Source organism: Polypterus senegalus, chromosome 4, assembly GCF_016835505.1.
Source record: "Polypterus senegalus isolate Bchr_013 chromosome 4, ASM1683550v1, whole genome shotgun sequence".
Taxonomy (NCBI): domain Eukaryota; kingdom Metazoa; phylum Chordata; class Cladistia; order Polypteriformes; family Polypteridae; genus Polypterus; species Polypterus senegalus.
In genome coordinates, this window is record NC_053157.1 from 133,026,534 (window position 1) to 133,050,663 (window position 24,130).

Here is a 24,130-nt window from a genome sequence, read left to right on the forward strand (position 1 = left end):
ATTATTCATGTTATATGTATATAAATGACAAGCAGCAAGTCGGCTAATCACAAACCAATTGACATCAGCAGTCGGCACAGATTTCTGTCATCTTTTTTTTAGCAGCTCAGCAAACACAGAAATGAAACTTTATACACCTCTCCTTTTTATGGTATATATGCATCTGCATTTTGTCAGTGGTTGATGCCTTGGCCTTCTCTCATATTGCCATTCACAGTGGGGTAGCATCTCCCATATCATTTTGGTCATGGTACCCAGCATTGTATTTGGAAACTAGATTGTATATTTGTGATGCCCTATGTAGTGGGATATGGGGTCACCAGTCTACACTCTAGGTGTCTAGTATGCATAACTGACCGTGACCTTGATGGTGGTATAACACAAAGTGAGGTTTTATTTACAGATTCACACATGGAAAAATAATTAAGTAATGTCCTGCAGAATATGTATGTTACACACAGTCCAATGCGAAAAGGACACACCAAAACCAATAAGAAAGTGAGTCCTCAAAATGATGAATATATACAATATTTACAGTGCTGAGTGAAAATCTCAAATGAAAATGAAGAAATGCACAAAAACTAGTGACAAATGTATATATACAAAAATAAAGCTATCTTCCTCCCGAATAATCCACGTCAGGAAGCTGATCCTCCAAACAATGTACAGTACAGGGAAAAAGCATAAAAAATATTCAAAATACAAAAGAGAAATATGTAAATACAAAAATAAAAAGTGCACCTTTAACCCCAACCCTATAAATACCTCCACCAAGCCAAATAAAGAGCTATTTATCAAAATCTATACAGGATGAGAAAACTTTACAAAAATTGAGGCACAAGCTGTAGTGCTTGATAAATTCAAAGTAAAGCTCTACCAAGCACCTCCCTCGCTAAAGGCTGAAAATTCCTTTTTATATTCGGTGCTATCGTGCCAACCAATTAAACTTTGGAACACTTTCTCTTGCCCTTCCAGCAATATGAGGTGTTGGGAGGCACGTGCACATGTGAGAGATGGACAATGCCACCCCGGCCAGACAATGGCAGAGCCATATTTCCACCCTTTCATGAAACTTGCTGTGATGCTCCCCTGAAGCCCCTTATACCGTCAGCAAAGATGTCCCTCTGCACTTGCTAAATGGGCAAAAAGGCAAGCCTTATTTCGTTATACTTTGTCCTATTCCAAAACATGTCTCTTTCAACCCTGCAGAAGACATAAAAGTAACTTTTTTTTTTTTTAAAGCTGGTAATGACAGTAAGGCATATTACCACATAGTATGGAAAGTGGTTTGAAATATTGTCATTGGTGACATTATTTCCTTTTCCCATTAAAGTCTTCCAAATATATACATTTTAATGCAATACCATTAACAAAAACAAGTGCAGTAGCTATATACAACAATTATAATGACTCCAAAACAAAAAGTGATGAGGAAAATCAATAAAAAAAGCTTTTTCTTCTTCATTCTTCTTCAAAAGACAGTGCAGGAAGGATTGACAGAAAAATAATTAAAAACAAAAAGTGAAACAACTGTGCAGAAAGACAATAATGAAAAAAGAGCACCCATAAACACATAATCACTCTGCAGTAAAGAAGCATCTTCAAGCCTGAAGACCAGACAAGAGACGACCCCTGGATGGTCTAGACTTTGGTTTTATCCCTCTAGTCCTTTTGCCTACCCAATCATTACTCATGATTGAGTAGGCAAGGTCCCCCAATAGCAAACGACATCAAGTCACTGGCCATACGTTCTCCTCTGACCAGGTGCAGTGTCCCTATTTTATACCCCTACCTTTAACCGCGTGTGCATACATGTTTGCAACCATGTCACGGCGGCTGCTTGTTCACCTCTGCAGGTAAGTTACACAGTGAATTTTCATTTGTTTTTTTTTATCTACATGTGTATTCTCTCTGCCGGCTGCCTCTTAATCACAGCGCTATGCTGTTTCCTTCCTGCAGTGGCTTAGGGCATTCCATTGGGCTGTTCAAAAGTGTGCCAGGAGATAATAGGGCAGCATTGCACACACACCTCACCGTAGTGCCCAATCAAGTCTGGAGAAGCCCTCTGACTTGCAGGCCTTTAACACTAGAATTACCAGAGCCTACGAAAAAACTCGTAATTCCGTCCCACCTTAAATCGCTTCTTAAATCCCTTCACACCTCTCCGCCAGCGTCCTTTGTCTTCTAAATGTGCCGATAAAGAGAAGCTAGGAGCAGCCGGCTATTCCATCCCCCCACCAATTTAGAACGTGCACGAACTTCTCCCAGCTCATGCCTTGATTGAGTATCTGGGAGTGAAGTGAAGTTTTAGAGTGGAAATGTTCCGTTTCTACAGTAATCTGTGTCAACACATTGTTAAAATAGAAACGTTTTTTATATTCTAGTAGTAGATGACAAAATGTAGGCATAAACTATATAATGTATGAAGCCTGAAGTCCAAATAGCAAAGAAACATTTTCATAAAAGGTTCAAATATAACACAACAATTATGCTTTTATTCAAAAATATAACTGCAGAAACAAAAAGCCGCTTTAACATGCGGCTTTTGTACTCCAGGACATGCAGAGGAGAGAATGGTAAAGAGCAGTAACTTCGGCGCTATATGCAATCATCAGACACTCCCCATCTGACCGTTGTTTTGTTATACTTTTACACCAACTTATGTTCCTGTGTTTGAGCATGCTCAAAAAATACACGTGTAATGCCACGAAAAGTGCACGCAGACACTTCATTTCGCAAACAAAACAAGTGCACTTTTATTCAAGACTACCTGTATAACCGAAGAAAAAAGAAAGCAAGTTACAGTAGGCGATTGATACGACAGCTTGCATGGTGCAATGCTAAGAAGTGCAGATTTTCATTCCGTGCTATATAAAATCATCACATTCAAATATTAACAGTTCCCACACACCCAAGGACCGTCCTTCCTACATTTACGACACGTGTACTTGTTGCCGTGCACACACCTCTCTGTGCTATGGTTCCTATTACACTGAATGAGCACCTGACACTGTACTTTCTTCCCTGGGGGAAGGTCCCGCATCAGAGAATTTCCAGTTCCTGCATAAATTCACACCCGACGCTGTTCGTTTTCAAATAATATTGCATTAGTGCGATTATATTTTCATATATATTGTCTCTTTCTTTCAGGTGTGTAATAGAAACCACAGCATAGAGAGAAGGGTATGCATTGCTTCTTACAGGAAAAGGCGATGGAAAAAGTGCACTTGAATAAAAGTGCACTTTTGTTATACTTTTACACCAACATATGTTCCTGTGTTTGAGCGACACGGGCAGATGGGGAGTGTCTGATTATTGCATATAGCGCCGAAGTTACTGCTCTTTACCATTCTTTCCTCTGCATGTCCTGGAGTACAAAAGAAACAGCATACAGCAACATGCGGGGACTGGCAGGAACACTCAATTAAACTGAATAAAAAGACAGTGACGGTGAGATACGAAGAAGGCAGCTTCACCAGCGTTTGTCTGTCAGAACCCGGTTGGTGGGTTAGTATGCATCGTGGTACACTGCAGAGCTATAGCGCGTCTTTAGTGAAAACAGCCGTGTCAGATGGGGTTGTATGGATTGATTCTGAACGCGACTGAGAGAATGAAAAGTGAATTAAAAAAAAAGCTAACCTTTACAAGGATCATAAATTGCACCGGTTGTTACAGACTGAAATCAAATGTATGCTTTTATTCTAACATTGTAAGAGTAGTGTAGGATCGAACTCGTGACCTTTTGATTCCCAAGTGGAAACTGATTCTATTGAACCACGGAGGAAGTTACAATAAACGGCTGTCAATGTCGCATGTTAAGGCGGCTTTTTGTTTCTGCAGTTATATTTTTGAATAAAAGTGCAATTGTGTTATTCTTGTGAAAATGTTTCTTTGCTATTTGGACTTCAGGCTTCATACATTATATAGTTTATGCCTACATTTTGTCATCTACTACTAGAATATAAAAAACGTTTCTGTTTTAACAATGTGTTGACACAGATTACTGTAGAAACAGAACAGACATGAAATGCGTGTGTTCCAAATAACGATCTATTATTTCCACTCTAAAACTCCACTTCACTCCCAGATACTCAATCAAGGCATGAGCTGAGAGAAGTTCGTGCACGTTCTAAATTGGTGGGGGGATGGAATAGCCGGCTGCTTCTAGCTTCTCTTTATCAGCACATTTAGAAGACAAAGGACGCTGGCGGAGAGGTGTGAAAGGATTTAAGAAGCGATTTAAGGTGGGACGGAATTACGAGTTTTTTCGTAGGTTCTGGTAATTCTAGTGTTAAGTCAGTGGAGCAACTCAGAAGGGGACACCAAACGTCTGTGCAACTTTGTCCCACCACCATGTTCTCTTTCATTGGAGTGCCAAAATAACAGGTAAGTAACTTTTGTGTCTATAACTATTTAACTGAACATAATAAGCTATCAATAGCTATAATAATCACTATTTTTTTAATTTGTCTGCAGACTCCGCTTACCACACTTGGTCACTCCAGGTTTCTCAGCCTTTTTTCTTTGGCAAGATCATGTCCAAAACTTTATACACTATAAAATTAGCAAGTTGCATATTTGTATCCCTTTTCAAAAAATATAAGTAAGGAGTTAACATATTATATTAAATGTTACAATTAACAGTGCAGATGTGTAAATGATGTATGTCCATCATTGTCCAATATATCAACCTTGAAAGTGGAAATGTTAAAAATAAGGTAGCTATCTTTTCTTCCATGCATAACTTTTAAGACTTTTACCAAAACTGAATTAACAGAATCACATTGTAAAATTCACATAACATTTAAACTAATTAACAATTTAATGAAGACCTAATTAATTTTCAACATTTTTACCATGCTCCTAGCCTGTCCAATTAACCACATACAATTATTGTACAGCATGAAGTCTATTTTAATTTATTTATTTTTGGAAATAAATCATTGTAACCTTCTGATGAAAAATCAATTATGAAACTGAACTGCACTCCTTAGTTGTTTTTATGCATCCTCTGGGAACTTGCAGTTGTGTACATTGGCAAGGTAGCTATCCTTGGTTCTGATGTAAAGGCTGAAACAAGAAAATAGATTGCTCTTTTTATGCCATTTTACTAGAAAAAACTTCACTTTAGCTTGCGCATATATGCAGAATTATCTACATGATATGTCGTGGGTCAATAGTAATATAGAACAGTGGCCATCAAATTCAGTCCATGTAGATCTAAGCAAGTTTTTGTTCAGATTGCATCCTTAAAAATAAAGGAGCCAGAGTGCCTCTTCAGAGCGATGCCATAGGGGAACCATTTTTCATTCCTAAAAAACCCATCTAAATGAAGGATTCAGAAAGAACCTTTATCTATTTTGATCTGTAACACATTAAATAACCACAAATAGATGGTAAGAGATGCATGAAATACCAACAAGTGAGGACTCTTCCTGGATACAATGACAGGCCAGGTTTTCTTAATCTGTTAGTGTCATACTGTACTAGGTAGCCTACCATACATAAAAGATTTGAGTTTTGTTTCTTCATATAATGAAGGTTTTGAAATTTGTTGAATTTAAGGAACATTATGCAAAAAAAAACGTTCTCAGTATGAAACTGTGCTTTGTCAAGAAATGACTTTGCAAGGAACCATATAACCCAGTAAAGAACCGTAGAGTGCTATTAAAGAACCTGTATTATTAAGTGTGTAGTTCCGCAATCAGTGAGTCGTTCTTGCTTTGAATTGACCTCCTTGTTTAATTACCTGACCGTTTCCCTTTCTCTTACTTTGTGTTAAGAGAAATGTTCTAGCATGAGGGTTACATTTTTAAGAATTTTATAAACATTTGAATTTTATACTGTAGGAAACTGGAACATGTGGCGGAAAGAAATTTAATTTTGTATCGACGTATCTTTTCATCTCATGAGAACTTTTTCAGAATAAAGTGGGCTTTCTTCCCAAGATTACAGCTATTGAAGGTCTTCCAGCACTCAAACAATCAGTTTTATAGTTTTAAAGTTCATTTGAATTAATTAAAGATTTTTATGCTATGTGTAATATCCTCATTTTCATGTTTGGTCTTAAATGAATACCAATATTATGGTAAATCTTCTGGATTTTGTTTCAGAAAAGAAAGTTTCTGTTATGGTATCTGGGAATAATCTCACTGTTAAAGTACATATTAATGAAGCAAATCCCTGGTATGCTTTCTCAGGTTGGATAACACTTTATGTTTTATGACATTTGAACTGTCAGCCTGTTCCTCTGTCTTTTTGTATTTCTCGGTAGGCAACAAAACTGGTGTCAAATCGTTTTATGGCCATGCATTGTCCCATTGGATGAACTGTGATCTCTGACTTACTTTAGCTTTTCAGGGTATAAAATGATATATTTTAAATGTGAATATGGGAAGAAATATTACTGTCTGTACATTTCTACTATTCTTCATTTCACAGTTTTTATAACGTTATTCTGTTTTGTTACTGTATATAGTTTAGAGTTTGCTATTAGTAAATGGTCAATTATTGTATTAGGTACCTGCCTGCTATCATTGTAGTTAATGCTGAAAAGGTTCTGAATATTCCTGCTTTAATAGTTAGACTTTGAATTAAACATAACATATGTTAAGTTAAGCTGCCTAGTCAAGTTTATGGTCCATGTTCCTATTCTGGTGCAGGTTGGGAGATGTGAAGCTGTAAAGAAACTGGCAAGTTTAAAACTTAACATCTGCCTAAACTCATTGCCAGGTAAAAACATCTAATGTACAATACCTTTATACTTTTATCAGTTTTTTTTTTTTTTTTTTTTTTTGCAGAGATGTTTGTACCCTTCATTTTATCCAAATATCGATAAAGATGAAGAACCAAGGAAGATTCGTGCAATCAACACTGTATGTCATACGGCTACCTCAATGCAATTTACACTTGTGTACTTACTAAATAAGAGCTGAAGCAACCGGAGTAGTAGCAAAGTAAACTAGATAGATAGATAGATAGATAGATAGATAGATAGATAGATAGATAGATAGATAGATAGAATGAAGGTATAACAGACAGACAATAATTTTGTATAATATTAATGTTTACCCCCGAGGGTGGAATTTAAGAGTGGCAGTTTCTCAGAGTTTAAACTGGTAAATAACAACATAATTAATTAAGGTAGGAGTCTAAAAAGATACTTCTGTGCAGTTTTAAATTTCCCTCCCTGTGTGTCTTTGAAGATATTCTTCTTTCCATGAACCTACTTAGTCCATTACCCAATATACATAGCTCAATGGCATCCCAGTAGATCTTGCTACATAAACCCCCTACATTGATTCTTTCCTGTTTTAGCTTATTAGTTAAACTGATACATGGTTTCAAGAATATATGGTAAATGTTAAGAATGTAAGTGATACTCAACTGTTCCTTCGGATTCCTGCATTCTTTAGGCCATTCAGTAACTAACAGGTGATTTCAAGAATACATGCTGAATTATTAGAATTAAATATCAATTACTATTTTATGTCTTTTTCATAAATAATAGGCATGGCATCAACAGAACACTAAACATGACCTACTAAACACAGGGGCCATGAAAGTTTCAAAGGGATTGTTTCTGTCATGCATTTTGTTTGAATATATTGCACAAAAGACAGTTTATGTTTGTCAAACCCTGTGTAGTGGGAATTGCCACCATGCTACACTTTGGCCTCTTGTAATTCATGGGCAGTGAGAGCAGAGCGACACAGAAACAAATTTATTAAAGTGAAGAAAATCAAGTGTTTTTTATTAAAGGTGCTTCTAACAAAAAGTCCCAAAACAAAGTAATGTGGTGTTATTAAATAAACAACAATCCTAATGGCATGCACATAGCAAAAATTGTAGAAATATCAAACAGCAAATATTTACAAAATTACTGTCCTTTCGTTTCATACCGGGTCAACCAAAAATCAGGTAAGGAAAATAAAAATTAGAATAATAAACTGTGACTCAAAAACAATATTTTCACACAAAAAAAATCTTCTTTGTCCTTCCCATAAGCAATAATCAATTATATAGAAAAACAAATATTCTTCTTTCTTCTCCCTTTTTACTGATAAGGGAAAAAATCAAAAACTTATTTACATTAAATAAAAAAGCACTGTTAACTCTTTTAGGGCGGATGTCGACTTTTGTCGACAGGAGGGGTTGAGGGTGCATGTCGACTAAAGTCGACATCCAGGGATAGAGGGCGATAATCAGCTTTTAATGGCGACAAATCTCACTGTCACGTCACAGGCATTCCCTCTGTGCTTGGAGGAATGCTAGACTCGTTGACTCGGCAACTAATCCTAGCGTGTGCGTGAGTTGCGAAATGTAAACAATGGCAAGATGGCATCGACATGTGACAATGGAGCAAAGTGAGTGCAGAAAAGAAAACACTCGGCAGACAATGTTTTGCGCATTATCGCGGAGTCGGACTCTGATTTTTCAGAATCGGATTTTATTGACAGTGATCAGGAGATCGAGCAAGAGAGTGAGAAGCCGGCATCAGCTGATCAAACACCAGCTGATGCCGCGCCAGCGGATCTGCTGCCAGTTCAGCGCCTTGGTGCAGCCGATGCATCTACGGCAAGGTTCGTGTGGGATAAATACACAGACATTGATCCGTTGAGAGCCGATCTGGCTGCTGGACTTCACAAGACAGCATGGCTTGCTGTTGGACATGACAGATCACCAGCTGCTGTACTTCAGGCTGCTCTCTCCTGATGCTGCTTTTCAGCTACTGTCAGACGAGATAAACAGGTAGGCAGAGAAATGTTTTGAATCGCGGGCTGCGTTTGCATCGCATTCTCGTTTTTCAAAGTGTAATCCCACAACAAAAGACGAGATGAAGCGTGCTGTGGTATTACACATAGAGATGGGACAGAACTGGTGATATAACTTCAGGGAGCATTGGTCCAAACGTGCTTTGTCCCCTGGTGGCTTTGGACAGGTTATGCAGCATGGTGATAGGTATGTGCTGCTGCAAAGTTTTATTCACTTCTGTAATAAACAGAAGCAAATCCTATGGGGTGAGCCAGGCTATAATGCCATGCATAAAGTTCATAAAGTTTCAGAAGATGAAAAGAGGTGACAATACGGTTTTCATGCGGGCAGAAAACTTGGTGGCAGTGGAATGGCACAATGGCAAAAGGGTGACTTGTCTCTCTACAGTACACACTAACAATATATGTGAGAAAGTGCAGCAACAGACAATTGAAAAGTAGGCACTAAAGCAACATATCGTAAGCAGTGCAATGTGGCAATGACTGAAATTGGCTGCTTTGAGCGAGATCAGACTTTGCAGGACTTTGCTGTGTAAAATGTATGTGATATGTATGTGAAATCATAGAGTATGCAGGCTCATACAACATGCAAGACAGTAACATTTGTCAAAAGTAAATTTTTTTTGTTGATTTGATATGTTTTGTGTTCTTTTTTAAAAAATGTTAGTTTTTGGGAAAATATTCATCCCTGGGAGATAAGAAACAAAAAAAAAATAGCCCTAAAAGAGTTAATATCCCCTATCAATATTCAAAGGCTGTTGGTCACTACTCCACCTTCACTATTCTCATTTGGTCTGAAGGTTAGCCAGGCCCCCAACCTGGTCAAAAGACGACCTCTAGTGTTTTATAGGTCAAAGGGTCCCGGTTGACGTACTCTTGTTCCTCTAAGCAGGGAAACATGTAGCAATGCTGCACATGCTCTGCTTTCTCCTCCTCCCAGAACACTTCCTTTTACCATGGCATCAGCTGGCACGCAAGCCCTAAGGCAACTGAACCACCTCTTTCTCTCATCTCTCTTACATAGTTGCATTCACTCCACACTTTTTACATTTTTCAGTTTCTGCTGCCTCTACTTTCTTTTTCAACAGTGGCAGGGTGCGCCGTCGTTGTGGTCAAATCAGGCATGCATGCTGTGCAGATACACAAAACCAGAGGCGCTGTGATCCTGCATCTCCTCCAGAGATTCAACACACCTTCCTCCTCACTCAGGGTAAGTGTGTCAATTTTCTTAATAGCTATTTAAAAACAAAGGCAGGGCTATAAATAAGCTGTACTGTGACAAGCGATTATCACTTTCCGTGGTGCATTGCACCACAATGTTTAGCTGTCATAGTAACTAATGATAATAACTGTAGTATGATTAAAAAGGAACAAATGTGCCTACTTTACAGACAATATACGCTGGCATTTGCAATGTCTTGCTCAAAATGAATTTATTTTAAACGCATTAAACTCCTAACAAAGGGATTAATATGAAGGTCAAAGCACTAAGATCACAATGCTTTACATTAAAATATTAATCATTTTACTCAATCAATAAAGATAAGGAACAAAAGTATCATATTTTAAGACCATTTCACCAGAGTTGCTACAAAAGCAAGACGACACATTACAATAAACTGCAATAACACAAATGAATTCATTTGTATACATGTTAAGTTAATGACGGAAAAAGACTGAAACATTAGGGCTGCTTCCCCAATTTTTTTTTCTGCGGTAATGCAGTGGTTACCTTTTCTGCATGTTCAGTGGCATTCATATACAGTAACTTTGAGATTTTTCAGATAAGGAAAGCATAAGTGAAGTTAAGAATTGTAACGTGATGTTTGCAATGATATAATAGCACATGCAATTTCTCAGCATGCTTTACTCTGCCCATGTGACAATAAAGACCCTATAAAGCTAAACACCTTATAATTAAAAGAAGAAGTGACTTGAGACAAACTACTGAACTTGAAATTCAATGTTGAAGAAGAAAGAGTTTGTATTATAGAGAAAATCAAGACTGGATGTAAACACATGAATAACAAATGAACAATAAACTTAAGCAAATAAAACATACCATTTTCTTTAAATAAGCAGGTCTGATGTTAAAATTTTGCTAAAGATATTTTCACATTTTCTTTGGATTGTTACAATACTGGCCCAACACGTGGTAAACCCCATGCCATCTAAATCTTGCTCTTTTATTGTTTACACTTACAAACTCTTATATTGTGTTATTATATTTCATATAATTATATGCCTGTGGTGGGCTGGTGCCCTGCTCGTGGTTTGTTTCTGCCTTGCACCCTGTGCTGGCTGGGATTGGCTCCAGCAGACCCCTGTGACCCTGTGTTAGGATATAACGGGTTGGAAGATGACTGACTAATTATATGCTAGCTGTGAATTATCTTAGCCTGCATATTGCTGGAATATAAGGGAAAAATTGAATACCTGATGAAAAACCACACCGTGATTACTGCAATGGGCCGCAGGAGGTGTGTTTAAAATCAGAATCAGGAGATAAAGCAAAGTCGGAGAAAGCAAGCTGAAGTCATTAACAGGACAGCAGGAATCTAATTGATTAAACTGAGGACATAAGATAAAAAATCATAATGACATACTATAACAAGAAGATCAAAAGCCAGATCAATACATGTAACTGGGCCAAAGAGAACATGGATTTTTTTTTTACTTGAATCCAAACTTGGACAACCAGGAAGTATGCAGCTCTGACCTTTATAACTTTGACCTGTTGGTGTCATGCGCTGTGCACTTCCTCCTTTCACCTTACCTGACCATAGCAATCATCTCTCAAAATGGTTGCACCAATAAAACATACAACAAGGCTCCATGGGATAATGTAGAAAATTACTAATATAAGTGCACAAAACCTCCTGAAAGAAATAATTAATGTGACCATTTGATTCCTAGTTCTCAAAAAACCCATGTATCCACTGCTTTTACAGCAAAAGGAATTATTGTGAAAAATTAAAAGTGAAGTGACACATACAATGAACATTGTTACCACCTGTCACCAAACACAACTCACTCATAGACAGGGTCCAGTTCAATTAAATAGCACATCATTTTTAATAGTAACTTTGTGCCATTACGAGGCAATGGCTCAAACAGTAAACAAACAGCTGCCGTCCCTTTCCTGTCCTCTGTCACAAGCATCATCCACTCCCTCCCGACTCTAGCTCCATTGTATGAAGCAGAGCAGCTCCTTTTTTGTGGGAACCAGGAGTACTTCTGGTGCCATAGTATTGCTCACCAAAAGCACATCCAGGCCACACAGAGACTGCATGAAACAGGATGGTTCTCCTTCTGTAGCAGACCTGGTTGCACCCAATGACCATGACAGGGTTGCCCTTCCGCAGTACAATTTCCATTCAATTCTGCGGGTATCCAAGTTTGGCGCATGCCTGAAATACTGCCACCACTCATGCTGGGGAATTCATTGTTCATAACATTCAACATCCCCCAGTCCATCCATTATTTGTTCATCCTTACTGGGATAGGAATTGATCATCCTGGCTGAATTACACCTCGATTCCTGTGGTTCTTCCATTACGGCTTCCCATTCCATCCTCTCTGGCACTCACAAAATATCAAAACTGTACACTAAGGAAACTTACCAAGGCTCTTGAACTGGTGAGGTACTAACATTCAAAATCTGAAATCCTAGTCCATATTTTCCTATTTCGCAGCACTATTTTCTTTATCTCTGATTAATTTTGTTGTCTCTTGGGTATGTCTATGTCTAAAAATACAGGGAAGGTTTTGGATGTAACACCATCACTAACAGTATTTCTCTTTCCTTTAGAAAGAAGGAGAACAACCTGAGAGACCAGCCACAGCATTTCCGCCAACCATGAATAGACCTGCTCCTTCTGCTTCTATAGCTTTAAAAACCCAGACCACACAGGAAGTCCCTGTTCATTGTGGACCTGACTTGAGGAGCCTTCACTACAATCTGGACAAGCTGCTTTTTTTTCTTTTATCAATTTAACCATCAGGACATTAAATGGGGTATTCACTGCAAACCCAAACCTTTTTCCTTATTTATGTCTTCTTTTCACACTGTGTACCCTTTATTTAAACTGATTACATTTGAACTGATTGACTTTGCACTATTTCACATTTCCATCATTTTGAAATAATATTGTCATGTCTTGTTTTTAATCTGAAGGGATTCTTAAACGGAGTGTACCTTACATATTCTACAGTATATGTAGGGACAAATACCATACATCTGCAGCAAATTATATTGTGGATGCACATGTACCATTACACAGAACATAAGAACATAACACATTTAACAAACGAGAGGAGACCATTCAGTCCATCAAGCCCATTTGATTAGTTAATAGCTAAGCTATCCTAATATCTCATCCAAATTCTTCTTAACACTAGAATTACCAGAGCGTACGAGAAAACTCGAAAATCCGGCCCACCTTAAATCCGTTCGCACCTCTCCCTCAGCATCTTTTGTCCTGTAAATGTGCCGATTAAGACAAGCAGCAAGCAGCCGGCTATTCCATCCCACCACCCACCGCTGCAGTTCAATTTGCAAAGACGTTTCTCAGTGCTCAGTGTTTATGTTCGAGTGAAGTGCTGGAGCTTTATTGGGTAAAAACGTAAATCATCATTTAGAATACATACATTTCATGTGTGTTCTGTGTCATCAACAATCTCTGTAAAAACATTGTTAACACAGAAACATTTTTCATGTATTACTAATAATTGACAAGATGTAGATATGAAATGCATAATGTGTGAAACCTGAAATACAAATATGAAATAAAAACTTTCACAAAAGGTACAAGTATAACAAAACAAGTGCACTTTTATCCAAGAATTTAACCGAAGAAAAAAGAAAGCAGGTTACGGTAGACGGTTGATATTGACAGCTTGTGTGGTACAATGCTAAGAACTGCTGCCTTTCAATCAAGAGGTCGCAGTTTCGATATCAGCTGCTTCCCAAATTTACCATTTTGAGTAGTGAGCTGCTGTTATTGTTTATATCATACAATAAAAACATACATTTGATTTGCGTCTGTAAATTTATAGTATTTGTCGATTTTTTTTTCAGTTTTATTCTCTCACGTTCAAGCTTCCAATGACGCCTTTTTCAGATAAAGACATGGTAGGTACAAACTTGTTTTGTTATACCCCCTCTTTATTTGAAAACGCTGTCAAATTTTGTGTGTTAACGAGACTGAGAAAACTGTGGACGTGGGTGTGAGTGTTGTGCGTGACTGAGAATGACTGTGGATGTGAATTGTTTTTATTCAGTCTTATTCTTGAGTGTTCCTGCTCACGTTGAATTAGTATGCACCTTCTGATCCATGATGTCCGCTCTGACAAAAAAAGAGAGACTTAGATATATATGACATTTGGAATAATTCATTTTATGACTTGTATTGTACATTTCGGAAAACGTTGTTGCACTAATGCAACATTATATTCATTTGCATACCTTTATACGGTTGTAGTCATGGCATGACTGCGTTTGTTTTGCCTTTTTTCCCGATCTTGGCCAGTGTCCACATGTTGCTGCACTTGAATAGAAGTGCACTTGTTCTGTTATATTTGTACCTTTTGTGAAAGTGTTTATTTCATATTTGCATTTCAGATTTCACACATTATACATTTCATGTCTACATTTTGTCAATTATTATTAAAACATGAAAAACGTTTCTGTTTTAACGATGTGTTTACTGTACGTAGATTGTTATTGACACGGGACACACATGAAATGCAAATGTTCCAAATAACGATATAGTATTTATAAAAGGTGTCATTTTGCTTGACTTCTCACAATATACTATACAACTATACAACTCTAAGCAACTGACACGCAGGTAAACAGACTTGAGCTGAGAAAACTCTGTGGGTGGGGGGATGTGATAGCAGGCTGCTTGCTGTTTGCTGCTTATCAACACATTTAAAGGACAAAAGACACTTACTGAGAGGTGAGAAGCAATTTAAGGTGGGACTGATCTACGCGTTTTTTCGTAGGCTCTGGTAATTCTAGTGTTAAAGGTTCTCAAGGTATCTGCTTCAGCTACATGTCTTGGCAATTTTCACCAGGCACCCAAAACTCTTTGCATAAAGAAGTGCTTCCTGGCTACAGTCTTAAATGCACTTCCCCTTAATTTACACCGATGTCCTCATGGTACAGTATGTGATTCACCCTTCAACTGAAAGAATACTGCAGGATCTACTTTGTCAATGCCTTTGACCAGGATTAAGTCCCCAAGCTGACACCTCTGCATGAGAGTAAACAGGTTTAATTCTCAGAGTCAGTCAGAATAAGACATGTCCTTAAAGTCTTGAGAATCACTTTGTTGCTCTTCTGTGCACGGTTTCAAGTGCTGCTCTGTCTTTCTTGTGCCATGGTGACCAGAACTGCACACAGTACTCCAGATGTGATCCTACAAGTGCATTATATAGTTTGAACATAATGTCCCTCGACTTTATTTGAACAGTTTGTTATGATATAACCTAACATTTTCTTTGCCCTATACAAATGTTGCGTCAACATAAACCCCTAAATCCTTTTCAGAGGTTACATCCTGTATGACAGTGTCACCAGTCCTGTATTTATAATAGACGTTCCTTTTGCCCATATGTAGCACTTTGCATTTTTCTGCATTAAACTTCATTTAGCTGCAGTAAAATATTTTGAGGTTTGACACAGCAGTACAGCTACTTCAAGGATCCAGTATCCTTAGTTTGAATCCGACATCTGATCCTTATCCATGTGGAATCTGCATGTTCTACTTGTGTCTACATGGGTTTTTCTTCTGCATCCTTCAAAAATATGCATGTCGGGTTAACTGGCAACTCTAAACTGGCCCAGTGTGTGTGATGAACTGGCACCATATCGAGGACTGGCTCCACTTTGCACCCAGTATGGCTCTGACCCCCTGTGATTGTGAAATGAATTAAGTGGATTTAGGAATGTTATATAAAATATTTGAAACAAGGATTAGATTTGTTACTAATATAAGATGCTTCCTTTTTTTATATAGTTTTGTTTTTGCCACCCCTTTCAATATTTATTGACTTATACTTAAACTGACTTACTCTAACACAGGGTGGGTAATAACAGATGCATAGAATAAAAGCATTGATGCATACAGGCCCTCAGACTTAAAACAATAAAGTAATAAACTGACAGCTCTGGACTGAGGTGAGGAAATGTATTTGTGTGTTTGCTATGAAATTCATTTTGACAGTTAATTCTCTCTTTTGTCCCTTGACACACTTTCACTTGTTTATTTCCTAGATCATACACTTCTTTGTTTATTGGTGGCTCTGTTTTAATCATCAGTTGGAATCTGTATTATGTTTTCCACCTTTTACCTGTCTCTGCTCATTTCTGTTTTCCGTTTGATATACAGTAGCTTTATGTGTAAATTTACAATAATAAAATGCAAAAATTGCTAAGTTTAGACAGAAAAACAGATTTATATTAGATATCAAGTAAATTGTGTAATGTTTGGATAAATGTGAAGCATTAATGTGTAGTTCAGAAAATCTTTTTCAAGCTGTAGAATTGTGCATTGCTATTTAAAATGTATACATTTAGAATGTCTATATGGCACTTTTAACCCCTAACCTTGCACAAATGTGATTTATATTCACCAATCAGCTGTAACATTAAAACCACTGACAACTGGGGTGAATAACATTGATTATCTCATTACAATGGCACCTGTCAATGGGTGGAATATATTGGGCAGCAAGTGGACAGTCAGTTCTTGAAGATGATGTGTGAGAAGCAGGGAAAATGGGCAAGTGTAAAGATTGGAATGACATTGACAAGGACCATATTGTGATGGCAGCTTGGGCAGAACTCCACCTAAAGAAGGTTCTGTGGGACTTTGACAGTGTGCAGTACCTACCAAAAGTGGTGCACGAAAGGACAACTGCACAAATTGCTGAAACATTTAATAATAGCCATGACAAAAAGGTGTCAGAACACACATTTCCATAGCTGTAGACTGGTCAGAGTGTCCATGCTGACTCCTATCCACCAGCGTTCACTCACCTACACTGGGCACATGAGCATCAGAACTGAACCAAGGAGCAAAGGAAGAAGGTGACTTGATCTGATGAATCACATTTTCTTTTAGATCATATGGATGGCTGGGTGCATGTGCATTGTTTACCTGGGAAAGAAATGGCAGCAGTATGCACCATGGGAAGAAGGGTCCTCTTATTTATGTGGATGTTACTTTGACACCTACCCAAAGGATGTTGTATTCTCTGGTGGCAGCGGCCTCTTTCAGAAGGGTAATGTGCCCTGAAAACACAGCACAAATTGTTCAGGAATGGCTTTACAAAGAGTTCAAGGTGATAACTTGGCCTCCAAACTCATCAGATCTCAATCCAATCAAGCATCTGGGAAGTATGCTATAAAAACAAGTCTGATCCATGGAGGCACCACCTCACAACTTACAGGACTTAAAGGATCCACTGCTAAAATCTTACTGCCAGATATACCAAGACACCTTCACAGGTCATGTGGAGTCCATGTCCCAATGGTTCAGAGATGTTTTAGCGGCAAGACGGGGAACTACACCTTACTGGGCATGTGGTTTTAATGACGATGATCAGTGTATATACATAAACGTGCAGTTCCTGGTGTTATTTTATTTATTGCCTAGCTGTCATGCTGTGGTGTGACACAGCTACCCTATACCTCCACAATTCGTTGTTCTGAGTACCTGTTTTTGCATCATTTCTGAGGCTGTATGAGATTTCTCCAAGTGCAACTGCATGAGTGTGACCCACTCTGATCTCGCTGCATTGATCATTGCTTAACACCAGATAACAGAGCCAGCATTTTAAATAATGCCATTTGAGGCTAGGTACATTTTTGCCCCCATATACTGTATATCCATAGTAGGTATGCGCTGAAACACTTATTCAACATACAGAACATATTGCAATGCAGGGTTCATAACAAAATATTTGCATGGTACAGTACATCCAGGAAAATTAAAAAAATAATAAATATGATTAATATAATTTTTGGAAAAATAAATAAATTGAAAGGATTAGTATACAATCAATAAACAACAACAAATAGGCACTAATTATAATATAAATATATAAATTCTTCACTTTTTCTCTTCGACCCAGACATATATATTTTTATTGAGTTTTGTTTTTATGAACTGAGCTGTTTTGCTCATCCCGCACGCTTCTGTAAATACTCAGCAGTTTCAAACTCTCCTGCAAGCTAAATGGTGCCTGCCTTTTCAAATGAACACATGTATTGCAAACTTACGAGACATTTAAAAGACATTGTACTTGTAACTTGCACTTTAATAATAATCCAGAAATTAACATAATTTCACAAAAACGACAAACAATATATACACTATACAATATGTGTGGATAATAATGAAAATGAACAGCAATATAAGTTACTGACGTGTAGCTTTAAATGTACGTGCCATTTTGATGCTTGGATGCTTGCTGTGTGACAAAGTGTGAATTGCAGCTCTTCGATATTTGAAACTTTCGAAATGAAAATATTTTTTTAGAACTTTTAACAACAGTATATGAAATAGACACTTAATATGCATGTAACTCTTGCAGTACTGTGTTTGCTGTTGTAAAAGTTGTTGTCTTCTATTGCATTCTCAATATGATTCAGCTTTACTGAAATGTAGTGATGTGTGCATTTAGCAATCCACTGTATGTTAAGTTTGCCAAGACATCTGTAAATGTTTGTTTTGTTGTCTAAGGTAGCATATTGGCACAGAAGATAGCACTGCCGCCTCCAGATTCATTGCCCAGGGGCCTTGTTTATAAAGCTTGTGTATGCAACTTCCCATGTAAACATCAGGATTTATAAAAGAAAACGTTACAGGTAAACATGTTTAATTGTTAGGGCGACTTTTCAATAAAATGTGTGTTATCCTTGCACTTTTTGCACTTCCTTTATTTCCTTTTATTGTATGTATAGTTGATGGATGCAATCAAATCAAATAGTATTGGTTTTGGATTTATTTTTATGGACTTTGCCTTGACTGGGTTTGCAGCCTTGATGACAACTTAATCCTTTTGTGGCTCACTGGACTGATGCTCCTGCATGATGCTTGATCTATGAACATTTTTTCTCTGCACCTTAGAGATCTAGGAGCTGGATTGCTGTCATTTCCTTCTTTATGTGCTTTAACTGGGAATGATTGAAAAGTGATTTGATGTTTACAGCCATCTGTTCTGCGGATTTGGGAAGATCACGCTGGTAATTCACAGCGCTATATGTATGTGAGTGTGTGTTGGAATCTCCAGATTCTGGTAGCTATCTTTCATGTGCATTTTGTACTATCTCCTACTATGCTTTTTCTGGATTTTTCTGCTCATCTGAGGCACCCCACACCGCCCATCTCACCTTCTCCACTGTGCTACTATTATCAGAAAAGTATTTCTCTATACTATTCTGAAATACTCTTTTGACAAACTCATTCATGTTAAACAGTTTGTTCAAAGCAAGTGGTCAGACTGGAATGTCCTAAATGACTCTAGCATTATGTAGCACCCAAAATATTTACATCGCGGGTAAAGTCATTGTCATCATTGGGCTGTGAAATTAAGGTTTTCTGGCAGCATTTGCTTAGGAATACGTTATCCTACTCATGGCTTTGGAAATAAGAGTGTCAGTGCGCCAAATTTTCAATATGCTAAAATAACCTCTGGCTATGGATCTGTGTGCAGTGAAACCTGATAAGCTATCATTGCATTGTTTAACCCAAGATCTCTTAATGTCAAAGCATTGGTGCTATCAGAATTCATTGCAGATTCCAACTTTGATGTGATATGCATAAGAGAAACCTGGCAAAAGCCAAACAACTTTACATCTCTCACGGAGGCGACACCATACAGACATGTTTACTTCTCAGAGGCTCATAGCTCAAGACAAGGTGGAGGAGTCGCCGTAATTACTAGATCGGAGTTAAACATCAAAAGAATCCCAATTGACTGTCCATTATCTGGCTCTTAATCTAATATTGAAATCTGGTCCTGTCTTACTTATTGTTGTCTATTGTCCCCCAAAATATAATGGGTTGTTCTTATCTGATCTGACAGATTTTTTAACCCACTTAATTTTCGTCTCCCAGAGAGTCATTCTTGGTGATTTCTATATCCATATTGATATTTCTATATATAAACCGAGAAATGAATTCCTGTACTTACTGGACTGTTTTCATTTGGTGCAACTTGTTAATTTTCCTACCCACTCTTGTGGTCATATATTGGACCTGATCTGCACATCTGGCATATCTGTTGGCAACACTTATAGCAGTGATTTGGGGCTCTCTGATCATAAAGCAGTACTTTTCACTGCCTAATTACCTCTATGTTCTCTTACCATCCATCCATTATCCAACCCGCTATATCCTAACTAAAGGGTCACAGGGGTCTGCTGGAGCCAATTCCAGCCAACACAGGGCGCAAGGCAGGAAACAAACCCTGGGTGGGGCACCAGTCCACTGCAGATGCCCTCTTACCTGTAAATGTAAAAAGTTTTTCAGAAACCTTAAAAGTATCTGTCTCTTAGTCCTTGCTAGATTCATTTCTGATTCTTATCTGTCTTCCCCTATTCCATCAATGCTAGATAATCTTGCTGTCTGCTATAACTTACCCCTTCATTCAGCACTAGATAAAACTGCCACATTAAAACATAAGGAAGTTTTCTTTAAGCGTTTAACTCCATGGTATAATTCAGAATACCGGTCTATGACAGAGCTGGCCAATACCTTGAGAGAATGTCATGTAAGACTGGCCTCACCATGCACATCCAGGCTTTCTCTAACCATCAAAGGACTTGCTGGGATCTACTAACTGTAGCCAAGAACACACATCATGACAGAATAATAGAAAGTGGCCATTATAAATTGAGGGTTCTCTGAAGTTAATAAACTACTTCAACCTGCATCTGGCCCAATTAACTTCTCTATTGAAGTCTGTGAAAAATTCCTACATTTATTTTGGTATTAAAATTAAAGATCTATATCATTCAAATAACATAAATCCAAAAGCAAACGAAAAGAAGAAACGTTTTTGTCGCTTTGAGAAAAAAAAGAATAAAATGCTTTTGTTTTCTTTTGATTTTTTTTGTAGGGTCTGCTGTTGTGGTCCTGTCCCACCAGTCATCTCAGACGATCTGTGTTGCATGTGCCAGTTATTAATAACAGCTGTTTTGTGACTGCCCAGCCAATCAAATGTGAGGCAGGGCTTAGCTACTGTGCATACATTTGTACACCAAGGCAGTGGCCGGCATGTTCATCTAGGTTGCCTGCTCTGAAAAATGTTTTCCAGCTGCTTCATTTCTGCTTCTCTTTGCTCTTGACCAATTGAACCTTTCTTTTAAAATCATATTGATTTTTATCAATAACATTATAATGCATGAGATATAAATTGATCACGGTATAATCAATATTACTGGTGTAGTGGATGCCTACATGGCCTCTGTGAGGCAGGGTGTCGTTCAAACCCAAATTACCTTCTCATCAGACACCACCACAATGCCAGCCACAAAAATATATGATTAATTTTTGAAAATAGAAAAAATATTTTCTGAATTTTGAGGTTAACAAAACAGTGAGAAATGGGCGTTTTGCATTGCGTGACATTACAGTCAACAGATGGGGGGGATTGCGGTGAGATTGACACAAAAGGCTTCCTCTCCATGTTCTCCTTGCTCACCTCTTCTCATTACAGACAACCACAAGCTTATTAGTAAAGATGTGCTGAGTAACCTGACAGCCCCTAGACCTACGTGGAAATAACGATATGCAAAATTTGAACAGAAAAAAGCAAATAATATGATTGGCATCTCAGAATGTTTCATTATTATTATTATTATGTCAATGCCATATCAGTTTTCTTTGAATTGCAACAAATTAGCCATGGACAGCACGGGTTTAATTTAATTTGACCTCTGAAAAATATTAATATTTTTTGACTTCAGAGGCTAGCATTTTTCTAGAGACTGACAACAAAAAAGTGTTAAAGGCAGTGAATTGTCAAAGATTTTATTAGGATGCCATTTATACAGAGCTGTATATTTTCAATGCAGTTATTTTTATGATTAATATTTATGATCCAGTTTAAAGTGTCCAGATTTGGTCAATTTAATTTGTGGAACTATTATTGTCAGTGTTGTTGTTTCCGATTGCTATTCCTTTTAATGAACACTTTGTTGTTGATAGCAGCTGCACCGTTGTTTGGTTTTTTAAACCAAAAAAGGCTACATTCACAATGCAGCTTGCTGCCAATTTTTTCACTCCTATGTGACACAGATCTGGGGCCTCATGCATAACGGCGTGCCTAGAATTCACACTAAAACATGGCATAAGGACAAAAGCGGAAATGTTCGTACGCACAAAAAAATCCAGATGCATAAATCTGTGCTTTTACCAACTTCCACGTTTTTCCGCTCCTTAAATCCTGGTCAGTGTGAAAAGTAACTCACGTGCACGAGCCTGCTGCCCTATTACTCTATAACAATTGTTCTGCATCCCAACTCTCCCCATTGTATTCCCACCATTCCTGCTTCTTGTTGTTTGGACCACTTGTTTTTACACACACAACACCAGCAGCAACAAATACGCATAAACCAACAGCTCTGATCTTGCTTTTTCTTCTCAAAAAAAACTCCTAATTTTAAGTAACATAAAGTAAGTTGTCCATTTCCCACTGAGTTATAAAGTGTGGATTAAGGGTCTTCACATAATGCTCTTAAATCTTTATGCTGGCTTCCAGTTGTATCCAGCAGGTGGTGTTAACTCTCTTAGAATGAGTTCTTTTGTAATTGTGGCGTATTACATAACCTGAAACTATATAGATATAATTTAAAAAGGCAATACCCCTCCCTTAGTGATATGGCGGTAATAAATCACATAGGAGAAATAACTTAGCTTTGTTTAATGACAGCTTATGCTGCATAACAGACGAAGGAAGTCATGGCAAGAACCCAGTTAGAGAGTGGGGGCCCAATGTGTAGAGTGTGCCATTTTTGCTGTTGCAGTGGAAGGATTTTCAGAATAGAATGACATTATCTCCCATCCATCCGTTGGCTTCAAATGCAATGTTCCAAAGCTTCATACTCTTTCTTCATGTGCAGGCCCCCACTTAAGTGAATCATTCAGTTCCAAACAAGGCAAAAGAGGATATAGTTTCATGCTGACTTTGACAGACAAAAATAGTATACAACAGTCCTCAGTTTGACTGCCTATTTCCCAGTTGTGTCTATCTGTCTTGTCTTATATTATAATGCTTACCTAGCAGTTCTATATGGTGAACTCCGTGCTAAATCTGGCTCAGTGTCAACTGTGCATGTGAGTAGAAAAAGGCAGATTTATAAGATATATTTGCACAGTGACATATTATACTTATGCTTATTGCACCAGTTAAGTTTAGAACTTATCTCAAAACTTTCTTTCCGTGCTTACCTATTTGAACTTATCATTACCTACAAACCAGAGTGTGTATAAAGATCTCAAGATGCGGGCTAAGAAAGTAACAGTGGGAGGTTGATGTTTATACAAGATATCATTGCAGAATTTTCTGATATTGCTAGCAATTAAATTAACTGTTCTGGTGAGGTTAGATTTTTCTAGGCCTTAAGATCATGAGGTTAGTGAAAACCCATTTTTACACAGATTGTCTGAACATAACAAAGATTTTTTTCCCAGTCAGTCAGTGAGTCAATCCGGGACATTTAACATTGACGAAAGGACACAAATTATAAATACAAAGTATATTATAAAATTATAAATATAAAGTGATGTCACAGAAGGAGAGCTGTCAATCTTCCTTTCTACAGAAGTGGGAAAAGAGAGAAGGTGTTATCAAACAGCGATAACCCCTGGATCAGCAAAAAACAACCATCACCAAGACCCTTAAACTGTCTTCTAAACTGTGTCCATGTGCATGACACACTAAATGGAACAGATGCAGTAACTTAATAGATCACTGTAGATTATTTATTATTTTATTAAAGTGTCTTTTTAATTGTTTTTTGGCTTTCCTTTAGGTCTGGTAGCTCAAATATAAAAGAAATGAAGCATTAGCAAGTTCACTTGCAGAAAGTCACAAACACCTGGGGACAGCACTTTATTTGAATTGAGTCATTTACTGACCTTTTAAGAATAGTATGTGTGTAAGGAATGACCTTTATTATGTAAATTAAATTACAATTTCTATGCAGACATTTTTCAGTCGGCTTAATAACTCTGGTGAAAAGTTTCAAAGAAAGATACCACTAAAACATACTGTACATGAAAGAACAACCAATGATTACCATATGCAATGCAATTATTGTAATTATCAGATAAGCT